Genomic DNA, 16,918 nt, shown 5'->3' on the forward strand with positions numbered 1-16,918 from the left:
TGCTTTTAATTCACCAAAAAGTGCACGAAATGTCTTTTGAAACTTTTGAGCTGCAGAGAGGAGCTTTTCAAAGCTCAAGCTGATTAAAACCTACTTGAGGTCTACCATGGCCCAAGAGCGTCTCAGTGGACTTGCTGTCATCAGCATCAATAATGATGTTTCTCAGAATTTGTCATTTGATGCAGTCATTGATGGCTTTGCTGCAAAGAAATCCAGGCGTGTTCAGTTTTGAAACTGTTCTGTACTTCTGAAAATATAATAGTTTTTTGCACTTTTTTTTTGTTGATTTGCACTTTAATTTCTAATTTAATTTTTGTGTGATTCTTCAGGTGACTGTGAGTCACATTTGTTTTTTTACTATCACAATTTATTTACTACTTATGTTAATACCTATCAGTATGTTATGTTGTAAAGTTTTGAAGAATCTGCAATTTCAGAATTTTTAGGCGGGGGCGGGGGGCAAACGGAGTTGCTCACTGTCTTACATTGACAACTGCAGTGTGAAAACCTTGTCCCACAATGTTTTTGCACAATTTTGGACACAGAACCCAGCTATAAAAAAAAACAATAGAAGCCCAATAGAAACCATCACAGAAATTCCAATGCTTTCCATTAAAATACCATTATACACCATTAGCTTTTTCCAGAAAAAACATTACAAAATTCCTTTTTGTAGTGTGTTTTGGGCATTTTTCCAATAGGATAACATCCCACCAATAGATGGTGATTAAAAATTTGCATCATATACCAGTAGACACCATTATAGTTTCCAATACAATTCCCATTATAACCATTAAAACCATTACATTGTGTTTTGGGCAGGGTTCTATTGTTTTTTTCAGCAGGGAAGGCCACCAAATGGGAATTAAATAGGCCTATTCCATGGAGGGATTTATAAAACATTTAAAAATAAATAAGGTGGCTAACTCGAAGGAGGGTTTACAGATCACAATGTAAGCGGGAGAAGTCTCATATTACAGTCGGTCATCACGATCGCGGATGACAACATGCAGGATCAACACTGTCCATGTATAGCAGAGTATGATTAAATTAATGCACATTTAATCAGTTTAATATGGAGAGGCACTGAAATGTAGACCTTCGTTTGTGTGTTTTTGACCTACACTGTACAAGATGTGAGAACAGTCCGCTATTTAGGTTTGTACATTAGCATGGACTCACTAACTTTAACGTTAGCTAGTTTTAGCCAGAGATACCTTGCTAAAGCACAAGATAACATTAACGTTCTGCTTGAGCAGATGAAAATTGTAACTTAATGAGTGTATGACAACCAGAAAATGAACATTTTTGTCTTCATTTGTATTGGGGTGAATACTTAGGGACATTTTGCTCTGTTTTGTTTGGATTCAGGAAATGTAATAAAATACATTATATTGCCCATCCTCTCCGGATACCTGAAATCCGTGTTACAAGTACCACAGGCACATCGTTTTTCCATTTTTGAAGCATAAACCCCATAAAACCGATGCAAGCTTCGGATCTTCCAATGTTTCTCTATGGCGCTGAAACCTAAAAGATGTCCGAATTCCGCTCCCTGTGCAGCTGATGCTCGACTGCCATTGGCTAGTCTGCGTTAAAGGGGAGGGGCTTACCGATAGGTCAATTGTGTTGCTTTACTGCCATTCACAAATCATACGCACTTTGAAAACTGTCTGGAACTGTCTAGGTCATCCAGGTACTTTTTGCTGACTCTTTCATGAGTACTGCGAATTCGGACATACTTTTTTTTTGTCACATACTGTACTGTAGTTTTTAATTTTTTTTTTTGCCCACCATATAGTAGGTAAGTATGCTATTTCGGATGCAGCCAATGTTTATATGGCCGAATCATTCGTAAACCGATTAGTTCAAAAACATTGATTCATTCATGTACAAGTGAAACACCTGTCTTTAAGAATGAGTCATTACAATATTCACAACAGATTCATTCAAATTCAGAAACCAAACAACCGACTTTCTTCTTTTTCTTCGAATTGAATCTTACAGGTTATTCGTTCAACAACACCAATTCATTTACAAAAGGGGCTATGAGTGAATCATTAAATTGATTACTCTATCGATTCATTCAACAACACCGAACCATTTATGAATGAAACAGGCGACTTTCTTTATGAATGAGTTATTGAATAATTCACAACTGATTCATTCTATAACACTAACTCATTCACGATCAGGAACAAAAGGGGCTATGAGTGAATCACTGAACTGATTACTGAAGCCATTCATTTAACAATGCTGAATCATTTTGAATGAAACAAGGGACTTTTTTAAGAATGAGTCATTGAATCATTCACAACTGATTCGTTCAACAACACTATGGGTGCTTCTCAAACGGAAGGCTGTGTCCTACCGAGGCTGTGTCCTTCCTAGTTCAGTCCTTCAGAGTCTTGTAGGCTAGAGTTCTCCTCAGCACTCGTTTTTCATCAGTTTATTTTCATGAAATGGAATTGGTACAAAGGATTGTGGGTGATTGAAGGTCGCAAAGGATGCATCCCATGCATCCTTCCAATTCAGCTGAATGAAGGACGCGAAACGAAGGCTGCCTTCCAAGGATCCTTCCGACTGAGATGGCAATATTGTATCTAAATTACTCAATATTACCTTATTATTGAAGTGATAAACACAGTCAAAAAGACAAAAGTGTTCTTTTAATCGACTTATTACGAATTAAGATTTTAGGAATATTTGATTTAATCAAGTCGTTAATCACGATGTCTAACCTGATTAAGTTAGCCTATATATTCTACTGCCTAACTATGTTCTTTATAATCACTGCAGAATTTAACCACAGTTTCAGAGTCCGTCATCATATACCACAATATGTACGCTTCCATGTCACAATTTAATTTGCTCTCGGTATATCAGCACAACTACTTCACAGAGAACGAGTCACGGGAAAAAAATAACAGCAGGAGAAATTGCACAACAAAGACAGCACTTACACCCAGAAGGAAAAAAACACTTTAACAACTCAAAAAAAGAGAGCAGCATCAAAAGAAAAGGATGAAAGAGGCCAGTGAGGACGCAGGCAGGAACAAGCCTTCACCGCTCACATGAAAGCGAGGGGAAAATGATTCAGGGTGAGTCTCGCGCTCCTGAGGTGAGGCGGGAAACGAGCCTCTACACCCACACGTGTCTTTCCACTTGAAGCGATACAACGTTCTTCAGAGATTAATCACCATGATATATGGCCACTTCTCATTAAAGGGATAGTTCACCCAAAAATGAAAATTCTGTCATCATTTACTCACCCTCAAGCAGTTCCAAACCTGTATGTATGTCTTTGATCTGCTGAACACAAAGGAAGATATTCTGAAGAATGTGGGAAACAGAGCAGTTCTGGGGCACCATTGACTTCCATAGTATTTTTTTCCCCTACTATGGATGTCAATGGTGCCCAGAACAGCCTGGTTACATTCTTCAAAATATCTTCCTTTGTGTTCAGCAGAACAAAGAAATTCATACAGGTTTGGAACTGCTTGAGGGTGAGTAAATGATGATGGAATTTTCATTTTTTGGGTGAACTATCCCTTTAATAAATGAAAAGGTATAACAACAACAGAAAAAAAGACTCATTAGAACAGAGGCTATTCGGAATAGCATACTACAGTGTTGCTACACTATGCATTCTGTGTCAGTGCTACTTTAGTATCATTGGGATACTGTTATAGTTTTATTGATTTATTTATTTTGAATATTTAAAGTTAAAGTATTGCTGTGTGCATTTTATTTTCTTCATTTTTATTAGTTTTTTAATGTTATTTCAGTTTTAGTTATTTTAATACATCAAGTTAACTTCTGGCCAAAATTCAAATACTGTACATATTCCATAATAACACTTCCAACACTTCCTCCAGTGAAATTTGTCATCCCCTGCTGTCCTCTAACATCAAAATCCACCAAAATATTTGTTTACTATACTGCTTTCACTTGTAAACAGTGCTTTAAATTAGCTTATTTCTCTCCTGATTCAGATGAGAACTTTTTATTTTATTATTATTTTTTTTTTATGTCTATTTATTTATTACTGGAGAAAGCACTATTATAGATAGAGGATTATTGTAATCATCAGATTATTGTTTTCATCCATTCGGACTCTCATTCTGACGGCACCCATTCACTGCAGAGGATCCATTGGTGAGCAAGCGATGCAATGCTACAATTCACCAGATCTGTTCTGATGAAGAAACAAATTAATCTACATTAATTGTAAATCTCTATTATTCAATAAAGGTTCAATATAGACAAAAAGTAGTACTATCACATGAATTGTATTGTTGCTCCAGAGCTGGTGGGGGCAGCAGAGAGCTAATGCTGTCATTTCAGTTGTCTAGTAAGACAAATAGGAGCCAGTGAAGCAAAAAGTATGCGATTACTCAGTGCACCTGTGGAAACAGACATATTTGATCAGAAATCCTTCAGTCATGAAGACACATGCTGTTGTAAGTTACAGTGATACAAATGTGATGTGATTTTGTTTTGGGAATTGACATTCCACCTAGGCTGTATTGACACATCTAAGGAGAAATTTCAACATGTGTATCACGAGGACACTACATTGTCTAGTGCTTATTAAAAAAAAGAGATTAATATGTATTTTTTAAGTGATTTGTTTTAGAAATGAAGTCCCTGGTCAAATTGGCAGTTACAGTAACCCTTGACTGGAGTCACACTACCTGTTTTATGTAGATTTGAGCTGAATGGGATGTGGCGCTGCCAGCCTCAGAGGAAAATAAGGGTTTCTCTCAGTTTCTTTATCTTCATGCCTTTTGAGATTCAAGTCAACCATCAGTGACAGGTGACAACTGACTACATTGTAAACAAAACCCAAATGCTGCACAGTGAATTCCCCTGTAGTATATGTATGTGCTTGACTGAAGTGCTAAAATGAATTTGAGATGCAGTCACTTTGGTTTTGGCTCAGTTGCATAAGATTTTATTGCATAGTGCTTTGTATTTAATTAATTAATTTAGCAACAAATGCAGTGCAAATGCACAACAAACCGCTCCGGACAGGGTAGCTGTTTACTTACATGACCTACTGATTGGGCAGCGCAATATTGTATTTTAATGTCATATTCACACGTGTCATATAAAAATATGACATGCATGTATTAATATACTGGAACAAATATTAAACTGTAAATATTTATATTTTCATGTTAAAAAATGTGTAGGCCTATTTAATCCCCCCCCTTATTCTAATTTATTTGGGGGTGGGGGGGTACAGTTTTAATTCTTAATTATTATTTTTGTTCTCAGTATCACTTTCTTGTGTCTTTTGTAATAGCATGACCCACTTAGGCCCTGCTGGTATAATTACATTTATATTTATTCATTTAGCAGATGTTTTATCCAAAGCGACTTACAAATGAGAATAATACAAGCAGAAGTAATTAATCCAAGGGAAGCAACAATAAAAGTAGTATAATTACACCAAATTTACATAAATACAAATCTAAGGGAAGTGTGTATATGTGTATTTATTTGTTTATTTATTTACTAAAAGGCTGGTTAGTCAAGTGTTCCCAGAAGAAGTGAGTTTTTAGTAGATTGTGCCAGATTCTGCTATTCAGATGGTTGGTAGGTCGTTGCACCACCGAGGGACAGTAAGTGTGAAGGATTGTGAAAGTGACCTTGATTTCTCTGGAACTGAGTTCCCATGATCAAAGTTGTCAGATTTCAAATCGCATATGGCCATTGAGAAGAATGAGAATGCTAACGGCTAGCTCTCTCCAGGTATTTTAGATCTCCTTGAGGAAATCAACAGTACAAACATCCGTTAGTATTAGAATTGATGACGTGTGTGTGTGTGTGTGTGTGTGTGTGTGTCTAAAACATTCAATCTGGTTTGATCATATTACTCCTTCATAATAAGAATTTATATATATATATACACACACACACACACACACACAACCTGAATTCCGTAAATGTTGGGACGTATTTTAAATTAGAATAAAATGAAAACTAAAAGACTTTCAAATCACATGAGCCAATATTTTATTCATAAGAGAACATAACAAATGTTTAAACGGAGAAATGTTACACTTTTAACCACTAAATGAGCTCATTTCAAATTTGATGCCTGCTACAAATGTCCCAACATTTCCGTAATTGGTTGTGTATGTGTATATATATATATATATATATATATATATATATATATATATATATATATATATATATATATATATATATATATATATAATAACTAGGGCTGTCAAAGTTAACGCGTTAATAACGCAGTGTGCATTTTCTGTTTGACCTGTGGCCTAGCCTGTAGTTGGAGAAATGGAGATGCACAGTGTTGCCAACTTAGCGACTTTGCAGACCCCTTTAGTGACTTTTTTCCCCTTCGAAAAAGCACCTAGCGACACATCTTATTGTTCATTATGAACATTTAACATACATTGTCACACGATCCTTCAGAAATCATTCTAATATGCTGACAGTTATTATTGGTACTCAGTTATTAATAATGATTCCCATTATAATCAATGCTGAAAACAGTTTATTCTGCTTAATATTTTTGTGAAAATCAATATTTTCAGTATTTGGTGATTAATAGTTCAAAAGGACAGCATTTATTTGTAATAGAAAACTTTTGTAACATTATAAATGTCACAAATGCATCCTTGCTGAATAAAATTATTAATGTCATTCTTTTTTAAGCAGTGCTATTGTTTTCAACATTGAAGACAATAAAAAATGTTTCTTGAGCAGCAAATTAGCATATTAGAATGATTTCTGAAGCATCATGTGAAGACTGAAAATTCAGCTTTGCATCACAGTAATAAATTGTTTGAAATAGTTTTTAAATTGTAATAATATGTTACTATTTTTCTTTATTTTTGATCAAATAATTGCAGCCTTGGTGGGCAGAAGAGTCTTATTTCAAAAATATTAAATCATCAAAATGATTTCACACCAGATCATTCCAGAGCACCAGATCATAATTCTGTTATGCCATTTTGTAGAAATGCTTACTTAAATTACATTTTAATTTTTTAAGAGTTCCAGAGATCAAATGTTACTGAACATGAATGACCCAGCTGGAGTTTTAGCAGTCGCGTCCCGCGTGGACGGAGGTCAGCGCTGAAGTTCCCGGAAGATGGACTTCATCTGTCAGTACTCCTCCTCTTAGTCTTGTCTCATAAATTTCAAAACCATGCTGTGCTTTTTCACCGAATCGCTGTGGTACTGGATGGAAAGGAGCCTGGAGAGAAAGAGAGCGATTGAAAGAGAGAGATGAAAGTACGGAGAGATGGGGAGAGACAGAGGGGAAGGTGTAGGGGAACTTTCCGCCCAGGTTAGCAGTTGGCAGGTCAGTCACAGACTAAGGTTTGGAACAGTGACAGTGATAAGAATAATATGTTTTATTCAAAAGGATGAAACAGCAAGTGGGGCCGCCGAAGCTCTCAGCGATTCAGACTTCTTGTCATTTGCTGGGGTTCAATTAAGCTGCAAAGTATCAGGTTGACGTGAGGAGAGAGCAAAAGAGGGGAGAGAAGGCAAGGAAAGCCAAGTATATACCGACCCAGCAGCTGAGAGAAACCGAACACAGAAGGAAGGCCTCTGAGAATTGAAATTCCCTCAGTTTCTGAGCGGAAAAAAATGCATAGTTTCCTCTCACATTGCAGGTATCAGCTTCTCTCTTCAAACAAACACTCCTGCCATTCTTCAGTGCAGGCTAGCATTCGGACTACACATTCTATCTCAGCAGGACAACATAAGGTTGTGGTCAAAATTTTACATACACTCTGCAGAATCTCTGCATGTTATGTTTTATTTAGTACTGTCCTGAATAACATAAGAGATGTTTACATGTAGTCCACAAGACAAAATAATAGCTTTTAATAATTTATGACATTGACCCTCTTTAAAAGGTCCACTCAATTCTTAATACTGTGTGTTGTTATCTAGATGATCCATGACTTTTTACTTAATTATTTATCTATCTATTTATTTATTTTAGTGATGGTTGTTTAGGAGTCTCTTGTTTGTCCTGAACAGTTTAACTGAATCCTCCAGTTTCCATAATTTCTTTGGTTTTCCAGCATCTTTTGCATATTTGAACCGTTTCAAGCAGTGACTGTATGATTTTAAGATCCATCTTTTCACACTGATGACAGCTGAGGGACTCATACGCAACTATTACAAAAGGTTCAAACATTCACTGATGCTCGGTATCATGAAAAAACGAAAACTCGTGGTATTGATACGCAAAAATTGACTTTTGCGTATATATGATACGAACGTGTTTGGCGTGCATATGATACCAAATTTGTTGGCGTGCATATATTACTCAGTTTTCGCGTACATATGATATGCATCTACCCCACAACCCTTATCCTACCCATCTCGTAGCATATACACGCCAAAGTTCATTTTCGCATATCAATACCACGAGTTTTCATTTTTATTTGGCGTACTATTTATACGCACTTTCATTAGATCGGGTTGTCCAAAAAGAGATATGATGCATTAAGAGCTGGGGGTGAAAACTTTTGAACATGATGAAGATGTGCAAATTTGTTTCAATTTCATTTATTTATTTATTTTTTTTCATTTAGTACTGCTCTTTAGAAGCTACAGAAGATACTTGCATGTTTCCCAGAAGACAAAGTAAGTATAATTTAAAAACTTAATGCATTATGTTTCCTTCCTTCCTATTGAATGGGGTCTTTTTTAAAAAGACCTTATTTTGCCTTGTAGACTATATGTAAGCATATTTTATATAAATTACACATATTATAAAATATACAAATATATATTAAACAAATTTGACATAAACATATGACATATAAACATAATTATATGTAAGACAGCAATAAATAAAAAAAATAACATGCATTTTGCATGATCCCTCTAATTTTGGTCCCTCAGATTCTGCAAGGTGTATGGAAACTTTTGTACCGAACACAGTATGATGATTTTCTGTGTTCTATGTTCAGAATGGACTATCACAATCTAAAAATAAATAAATAATTCATTAGCTTTGTAAATAGTGTTTTGTACCCAAAAATGAAGTCAATTCGTATTTACTCACCCTCAAGTTGTTCCAAACCTGTATGAGTTTCTTTCTTCTGTTGAACACAAAAGAAGATATTTGCAAGAATGTTGGTTGCCATTGACTGCCATTGACTTCCATATTTTCCAGATGTTCCATGTAGTTTTAGTATTATTTATATACTATTATTGTGGTAATGTTTCAGATTGGCTGTTTTTATTATTTATTTTTCATTTTAATTGATTTAGCTTTATTTTTTATTTAGGTTTCTGTAATTTTATTACTTTAAAGTAAAGCGTGTTTCAAAATTCCATTTTTTTTTTTAAATTTCAACTAATATTTATGAGAATAATACATTGAGAGAATAATTTATTTTATTTCAGCTTTATGTCAGTTAGTGAAAATTATTTTTTAATATCTTTAGTTTTAGTTTGAGCAGTAACAACACTTTTTTTTTTTTAACTTAATTTTAGTTAAAGTTTTAGCACTATTATTGTGTGTTTTGTCTATACAGTTTTTATTAATTTTTATTTCAATTATACTTTGTTATTTTATGGTTTTAGTTTTAGTTAACCATAATAAACCTGGTCACAGATACTAACAGTTTTCAAACTACCTTAAAATCTAGCCAACCAGACTTTAAGTATGAGGGAGTGTTGTGTTTCCATTCATAAACTGCACTAATGTGTGAGTTTGTGTAAGAACACAATTGTGTGATTTATAACAACATTTTTACATTTAAAAATGTAAAATAACTCCTTTTTTGTATTTATCGCAGAACTGATTACTTGACATTGTGCATCCATAAACATGCAACCTAGAGAGGTCACGTGCATCTATGCACCCAATGCAGTACGCCAGTATTTCATTTTAAGCATAGATACGTTCTCCAATTCTTCTTCCTCCTCCTCCTTATCCACAATTTCGGAAATCGTCTCTTTCCTTCCTCTCTGACTGACAGGATCACTTCTTGTCCTACTATCCGCTCTGGCTTTGTACTTGCGCCAGCTCTCCTCCCCCCTCTGGAATTGTGTTCTTCGCACTGCGGAACCGAATGGAAATTATTGAATCCGAGGAAGTTTCAATGCATCACAACTATCTCCTCGCACACTCTCTCAGGTTCATCTGCATTCCAGCTGTACGTCAATAGCCCCTCCACTTCCATTTATTCTAACGGTAAAGATAAAGTGGCTGCCAGCAGGACAGTATTTGCAAAATATCATTTTGTATTCTCCCTTTGTCTCTCTCGCCCTCTACGAAAGGAAAGTTTCCCTCGGTGTGTGAGTACATGCTCATGCATGGAGAAATGGGTTTTAGTTTCCACAGTTGACCTTATAAGCTCTGGTCATATGAAAGCTAGATTTTTTTTTTCTCATACACACACACACACACTGATGTTCAAAAGTTTGGGATCAGTAAGATTTGAAATGTTTCTTATGCATAAGAAGTTTCAAGGCTGCATTTATAAAAAAAAAAAAAAATGATATTTTGAAATATTTCTGCAATTACATAATTATATAATTAATTAATATATAATTATATACAATATGTAATTCTGAGAAAAATGTCTGAATTGCAAGAATTGTGAGAACAGAAGTTTGAATTTCAACATATAACTCGACATTGCTAGAAAAAAGATTCAAATGTGATTTAAGATAACTATGATTTTTATTAGTTAAGCTTTATTATTCACAATTAGTATTTTTGTTGTTGTTGTTGCATTGCGCCAGATTTGAACAAACGTAAAGCTCATATTTCAGAGATTTAAAGTCTTAGAAATGTCTGTTCTGCATTGTTTAAATTTTTTCATTGTGGCTTTAAAATCTTATTCAAAGTTTGCATCTTTTTCAGTTGCAAGTCACATGAAATTCAATGGAGTTTGATGTCATTGACACACCAGCAAATTTCAATATGCAAATGAGTTTTAAGAGCTGTGGCAGAGAGAAAGATTATTAGTAAATAACGAAGGATGTGGAATTTAATGCACCAGTTTTGATATACCATATCTCCTTTATATCTAATATATATGCTATGTTTACTATATAGTCCTTGACAGGCCCAGTTCTGATTGACTTTGATTTGGTGTAAAAAAGCAGTCTGCATAGCCCATTTTAAAGTCCACAGTTTTTTTGTTTTGTTTGTTTTTTGTGAGGTGAGGGTGAATAGATGACAAATATTTTCATTTTGGGGAGGTTACTGAACTATAACGGACACACAGCTGGATTTGAGGTATTGGTCAGTGAAGTGGCTCCTGTCTGACTAATGCCCCCTGCTGGAAAATAATCATCATTCTCTTTATTAAAATGGCTCATGGAGTTTAAGTAAGTTTATATACCTCAAAAACTATTTTCTTAATGTAATTATCTATTTTAGTACGTATATTAATGAAATTAATGGTTAAATAATCAAAATTAGTGATTATTTTTCTTTCTAGTAAAGTATAAAACAGCAAACATTGATAATCAGAAATGTTTCTTGAGCAGCAAATCAGCATACTAGAATGATTTCTGAAGGATGATGTAATGGAGACTGGAGTAATGATGCTGAAAACTCAGCTCTGAGCACAGAAAAAAAGAAACATTAAAATATCTTCAAACAGAAAAGTTATTTTAAGTTTTAATAGTTCAGAGTATTGTTGATTTATTTGTGTTTTTCTATAATTAATGAAAATGTATTCAATTTTATGGATAATATTATACTTGCGTAACATTGTTTTATGACTTAAATTGTTGGACAGTCTCATGATCTCTAAGGACAAAATCATAATTTTAATAGAGGGATGTAGATGTTTAATGTTTTGCATCCTATTCGTGGAAAGTACCTACAAATTGTTTTAACAACCATGGATTTTCACTATATACAGTTATTGGCACAGTCAATTATTGATCATGTTTGTTCAGCACTTGCTACTTGAGACTTGGCAGTGAACTGAACACGATTGGCCTGGAAAAGAGCATCAGTCAGTCTAGACCTCTGCTTTGATGCTTGAAGATTATAGTTAAATGCATAGCTCTCCCAAAAATAAAAAATAAAAATTGCTGAAAATGTATTCCCCCATTTAGCATTGCATCACTTGGTCACCAATGAATCCTCTGCAGTGAATGGGTGCCGTCAGAATGAGAGTCCAAACAGCTGATAAAAACATTACAATAATCCAAAAGTAATCCACACCACTCCAGTCCATCAGTTAATGTCTGGTGAATTGAAAAACTGTGTTTGTGAAAAACAAATCCATCATTAAGATGTTTTAACTTAAAACCGTTGCTAAAGCCAGCTAAAATATGAGTCCATAATAATCCATAGTAACGCTTCTTCCAGTAAAAAAAAAAGTCATCTTCTGTTGTCCTCTCACATCAAAATCCAACCACATATTTGTTTAGGAAGGTTTTGGACTTTTCTTGCTTGTAAACTGTGCTTGATCTGTGCATATTTCTCTCCTGTTTCAGATGAGACTAAAGCAATATTAAAGACTAGAGAAAGCAATATTTATGGCATATGGACTATTTTAGCCGGAAGAAACAGTCTGAAAAATGCCTTCATGATTAATTTGTTTCTTACAAACAAGCAGTTTTTTTCTTTTTCTTTGCTTCACAAGATGTTAATTGATGGACTGGAGTGGTGTGGATTATTGTGATGTTTTTATCAGCTGTTTGGACTCTCATTCTGACGGCACCCATTCACTGCAGAGGATCCATTGATGAGCAAGTGATGTAATGCTACATTTCTCCAAATCTGTTCTGATGGATAAACAAAACTCTACATCAACATCTTGAATGACCTGAGGGTGAGGACATAATCAGCAAATTTTCATTTTTGGGTTAACTATTCCTTTAAGATCAGCTTTACAAAGAGATGCTTGACCAATTTGGAGGCCTGAAACTTACTCTACATTAGAACAACACAAATGCTTTTCAAAACATTTTAGTTTGATGTTGCAATCCCGATTTTTTTCCAACATTTAAGTCGGTATGAGTAAATGTATCTGACACTATGTGATCTTCTTATAACATCAATATATATATATATATATTTGAAATATTTTACTTATATAACAACCTACTCCAACCTGAACTTGCATAATGCATCAGCTCTCAAAAATGTCAGTATTGTAGATGTAGTTTCATTACAGGTGATGCAGAATGGAGGCCCTTTAAACTATTTTCTCACTGACGGGTGAATTAATCTCGAGCACCAATAGCTCATTCTCACTTTAATATAGTGCCACTTCATGGAGGGTCATTGAATAAGTTTGAAAGATGAAAATGCACACAAATGCATGAAAAATACACATTCAGCGATAAATATGTAAAGGCTTGCATTTCCTCGCTTTTTTATTTGGTCAATGTATACGTCTCGTGTTTTTTCCTCTGCTTTTCAGAGATATGAATAGCATGTCATAATCAATTCTTACGAAAGCACAACAACATTATAGATTTATTTTACACAAGCAGCAAAATGCATTATTAAGTCATGTTTCAGCAAAGACGAGAAATATGCCAAGCAGGCGGAAATGATTCTGTCTCTTGAAGTCAAACGCGCGTGGCATCCAAAGCGAAGGTCTCGGTCCAAGACGGATATGCTAATGGAACTGTAACAATCAAATCAAAGACTTTCAGAGATGCGGACATAACATATAGCGCTATTCAATGTTGGGAAATTGCTTAGAAACTGTATTTTCCCAAGCTGTTCATAATTTGTAGTCAGATTCCATTAGGCCTAGACAAAAATAGCTACTAGATGCTTTTTAAGCTATTTTTAAAGGGGTGGTTCACTGTTTTTTTTCTAGGCTTGATTGTGTTGATGGGGTGCAGTTTAACATGTTAATGCGTCGTTGGTTAAAAAAAGCATTATTTTTCACATAATTTACCTTTATTCCACACCGTTCTATCCCTTCACCTCTAAACGCGCTGATCATTTCCTGCTTTTATGAAGCCCCTCCCTCAAAAATACACGATGGGCTCTGGTTGGTTAGCTGGTCCAGTGTGTTGTGATTGGCTAAACCGCCTCTAGAGAGCGTCTGAACGTCCTGCCCTCACCTCAGCGGCATGTGCTCCGGTTGTATTGTAAACAATGGTGTCGTCTATATTGCTTATCAATTTGAGCCCGATTGAGACGCAGAGAATATTAGTGAAGAGGATTGCGCAGAACCTGTGCATTTAATGGTAGGCCTAAGTTTTTTGTTTGTTGTTGTCTCATACTTTTAGATAGACTGTTATTTGTAAATGCTACTGCTTCTGTTAGCTTTTAATATACGGTTTTATTCTGATTAAAGCTTTAATACACGGCAACCGCATACATGGGTATAACGCTTCTCATAGCTACAGTATGTGAAAATAAATGTATTCACTGAGCTTATGATCTGAATGAGAGAGAGAGATGCAGAGCGTGTGCAGAGCAGGGAGATGCAGAGGAACAGTATTAAGAACCGTTGCTGGAACATTGGTTTTGAAACTTGTGAATCCATTAGAATCTTTAGAAGACAGAATCGCGATTCATATATGAATATATTTTTACGTGCACCTGTAGTTTTCTCTTCCTCTTCATGGCTTCACCCCCTTTGCTGCGTGTTCCCGGGGGCGGGGTTTATGTAAAATTCTGGGTTCCTGATGAACCGAACCCGGGAAGTAACTCATTGTAGTCCCTTACCAGCATTAAACTTTCAGCTTCCTAACTTTGTAGATATTGTTTATGTTCAAACAGCAACATTACACACTAACTAACGTTAAAAAAGTGAAGTCGCAATCAGTTTAATGCCTAATGCCTACAAAAACTGCTGGTAAGGGACTACAATGAGTTACTTCCCGGGTCCGTTACGTCAAGAACCCAGAATTTTACATAAACCCCGCCCCCGGGAACACGCAGCAAAGGGGGTGAAGCCATGAAGAGGAAGAGAAAACTACAGGTGCACGTAAAAATATATTCATATATATTCGACCCTTTTAAAATATAACTTTTCAACGATAGATTTTATAATAATCAAAGCAGTACATTTCTGGCACAAAAAAATAAAAAATAAAAACAAAAAGTATTTTAAGAAAGTTTGTTTTAGCATTATCTCAGTTTGTACACTATCATAAATAATATATATAATTTTATTTTTATTGTGTGTGTGTGTGTGTGTGTGTGAGAAAAGACGAGTGGTCCAATTTATTTATTTTATTTCCAGAGGAAGCAGAACATAAATGCTGTGACATGCTTCCAATGATCAAGTACACACAGCTCACATCAGAGCATCAGTGAGGTGCTTTGACCTCCAAGTGAAAAATGTTGCTATGGATGGGTGATTTTACGAGGTTGCTATATAGCAAGAAAGCAAGAAGTGCAAATTGTAAAAAAAGAAAAAAAAAAGAAAAGTGAAAGCTAACATGAATTGCATAAAAATAATAAAAGCTGTTTGGAAAATGTTTGAAGGTGTGTAAAACATGGTCAAGTATCCTTGATATGTACACCTGATAATCCCACATGTGCTGAATGAATTCTGTTTAGTGTAGAAACTGGCACTATATTTATGTTTGCACCAGTGAATTAGTAATCTGGTAATCTTTGCCAATACTGTGAAAGGTCATCAGTAAATTAAATTATTTGACAGAAGAAATATTAGTAACACTTTACTTGTAATCTCTGCATTTTTAATGCAAAAATTATGTCATGTAATGCACATTATAATGCATTGCATGATCTCATGAATAATTGTAACCACAGTTATAATACACTATAGCATTATAACAATCAGATGTACTGTAACAAGGAACCTGCAAATCTTGAGCACTTTAATTTCAGTTACAAATTGAACATAAAAACAAAACAAAAAATTATGAAAAGTTATAATGCATTACCATGTGCATTATGAATAGCTTTATGTTGCATTATAAAAAAGACTTAGTGTTAAAGAAATGTTGATTTTAAAAGAAAAAATAGTAACATTTTACTTATATAAAAAAAATGCATTTTCAATGCATCAGTTTCAATGCATCAATTGCATTTTGCTGTCTTTTATAACATAGCTTTTACCTGCATTTCATAAAAAGCCAAGAGAGTTTGTGTTACAGTAGTTCCCTCTCGAGCTTTCACGAGACATCATGGAGACATTTCTCCGTTATGGGAACTCCTTCCCTTCCAACCTTTCCTGAAGTCCTATTGGCTTTCCTGAAGTCCTATTGGTCCAAATGACTGGCCAATTGTCGCGGAGTATGTAAATCGCATGCAAATACTGACGAACTCGAGAGGCAGTATAAAATGCGGTGCCCGTGACAATTACGTCAGAATCTTTTCCTTCACGACTGATTCCTGTTTGAAGATGACGTTCTACTGCCTTATTTGCGGTCCAGCAGAGGCACCTATGGTTTAACTTAGCTGACCTCAGGGAGGCAAACCGCAAGGTGCTTTTGAACGCACCGATCACGTATATAGCCATGACCACCACATCGCCTGCCTGGGCCTGGCCCACGCGGAGGCAGCTCTGGAGGAGTCTGACAGCGCACACTGTGCAGAACTGCCAATGCACGTGCTGAGGACTCGCCGGAATGTGGCCCGTGGCCTCCTTGGGGTGAGGTCCACTGCCGCCAGCGAGCCGCTGGTGGGCCCCCCTCCCCCATCCGAAGGTGAGAGCAATGATTTGGTGCAAAGCCACTGTTCTCAACGGTCACCTCAATCCCCAGTCATCTTCTCCGATGATTGTTTCCGTCCCCCTCCGTCCGTTGCGGACTTTGTTTCCTTCGGCCAGGAAGGCAAGGAGGACTCTATGTCCATTTCAGCCTCGGAGAAGGAGGACTGGGCTGAATCGGAGCGCTCCGACAGCGAAGGACCCACGGACCTCCAAGAGGAGCTCATAAGGGTCATGAATAAGGCTGTCCAGGAGTTTGAGCTCTCTTGGAATCCGGACAT

General features: G+C 35.8%; 1 long non-coding RNA gene across 1 annotated transcript in view; it reads left to right on the top strand.

Moving 5' to 3' along the window:
- Positions 1–4,390: 4,390 nt before the first annotated feature.
- The window catches only part of LOC131541550 (uncharacterized), a 30,966-nt gene continuing 18,438 nt past the window's right edge, over positions 4,391–16,918 (top strand). Inside the window, exon 1 of the long non-coding RNA XR_009271533.1 lies at positions 4,391–4,463. This is a non-coding gene — a long non-coding RNA (uncharacterized LOC131541550). The remainder of the gene's footprint in view (positions 4,464–16,918) is intronic.

The sequence above is a fragment of the Onychostoma macrolepis genome, chromosome 05 (assembly GCF_012432095.1).
Source record: "Onychostoma macrolepis isolate SWU-2019 chromosome 05, ASM1243209v1, whole genome shotgun sequence".
NCBI lineage: Eukaryota > Metazoa > Chordata > Actinopteri > Cypriniformes > Cyprinidae > Onychostoma > Onychostoma macrolepis.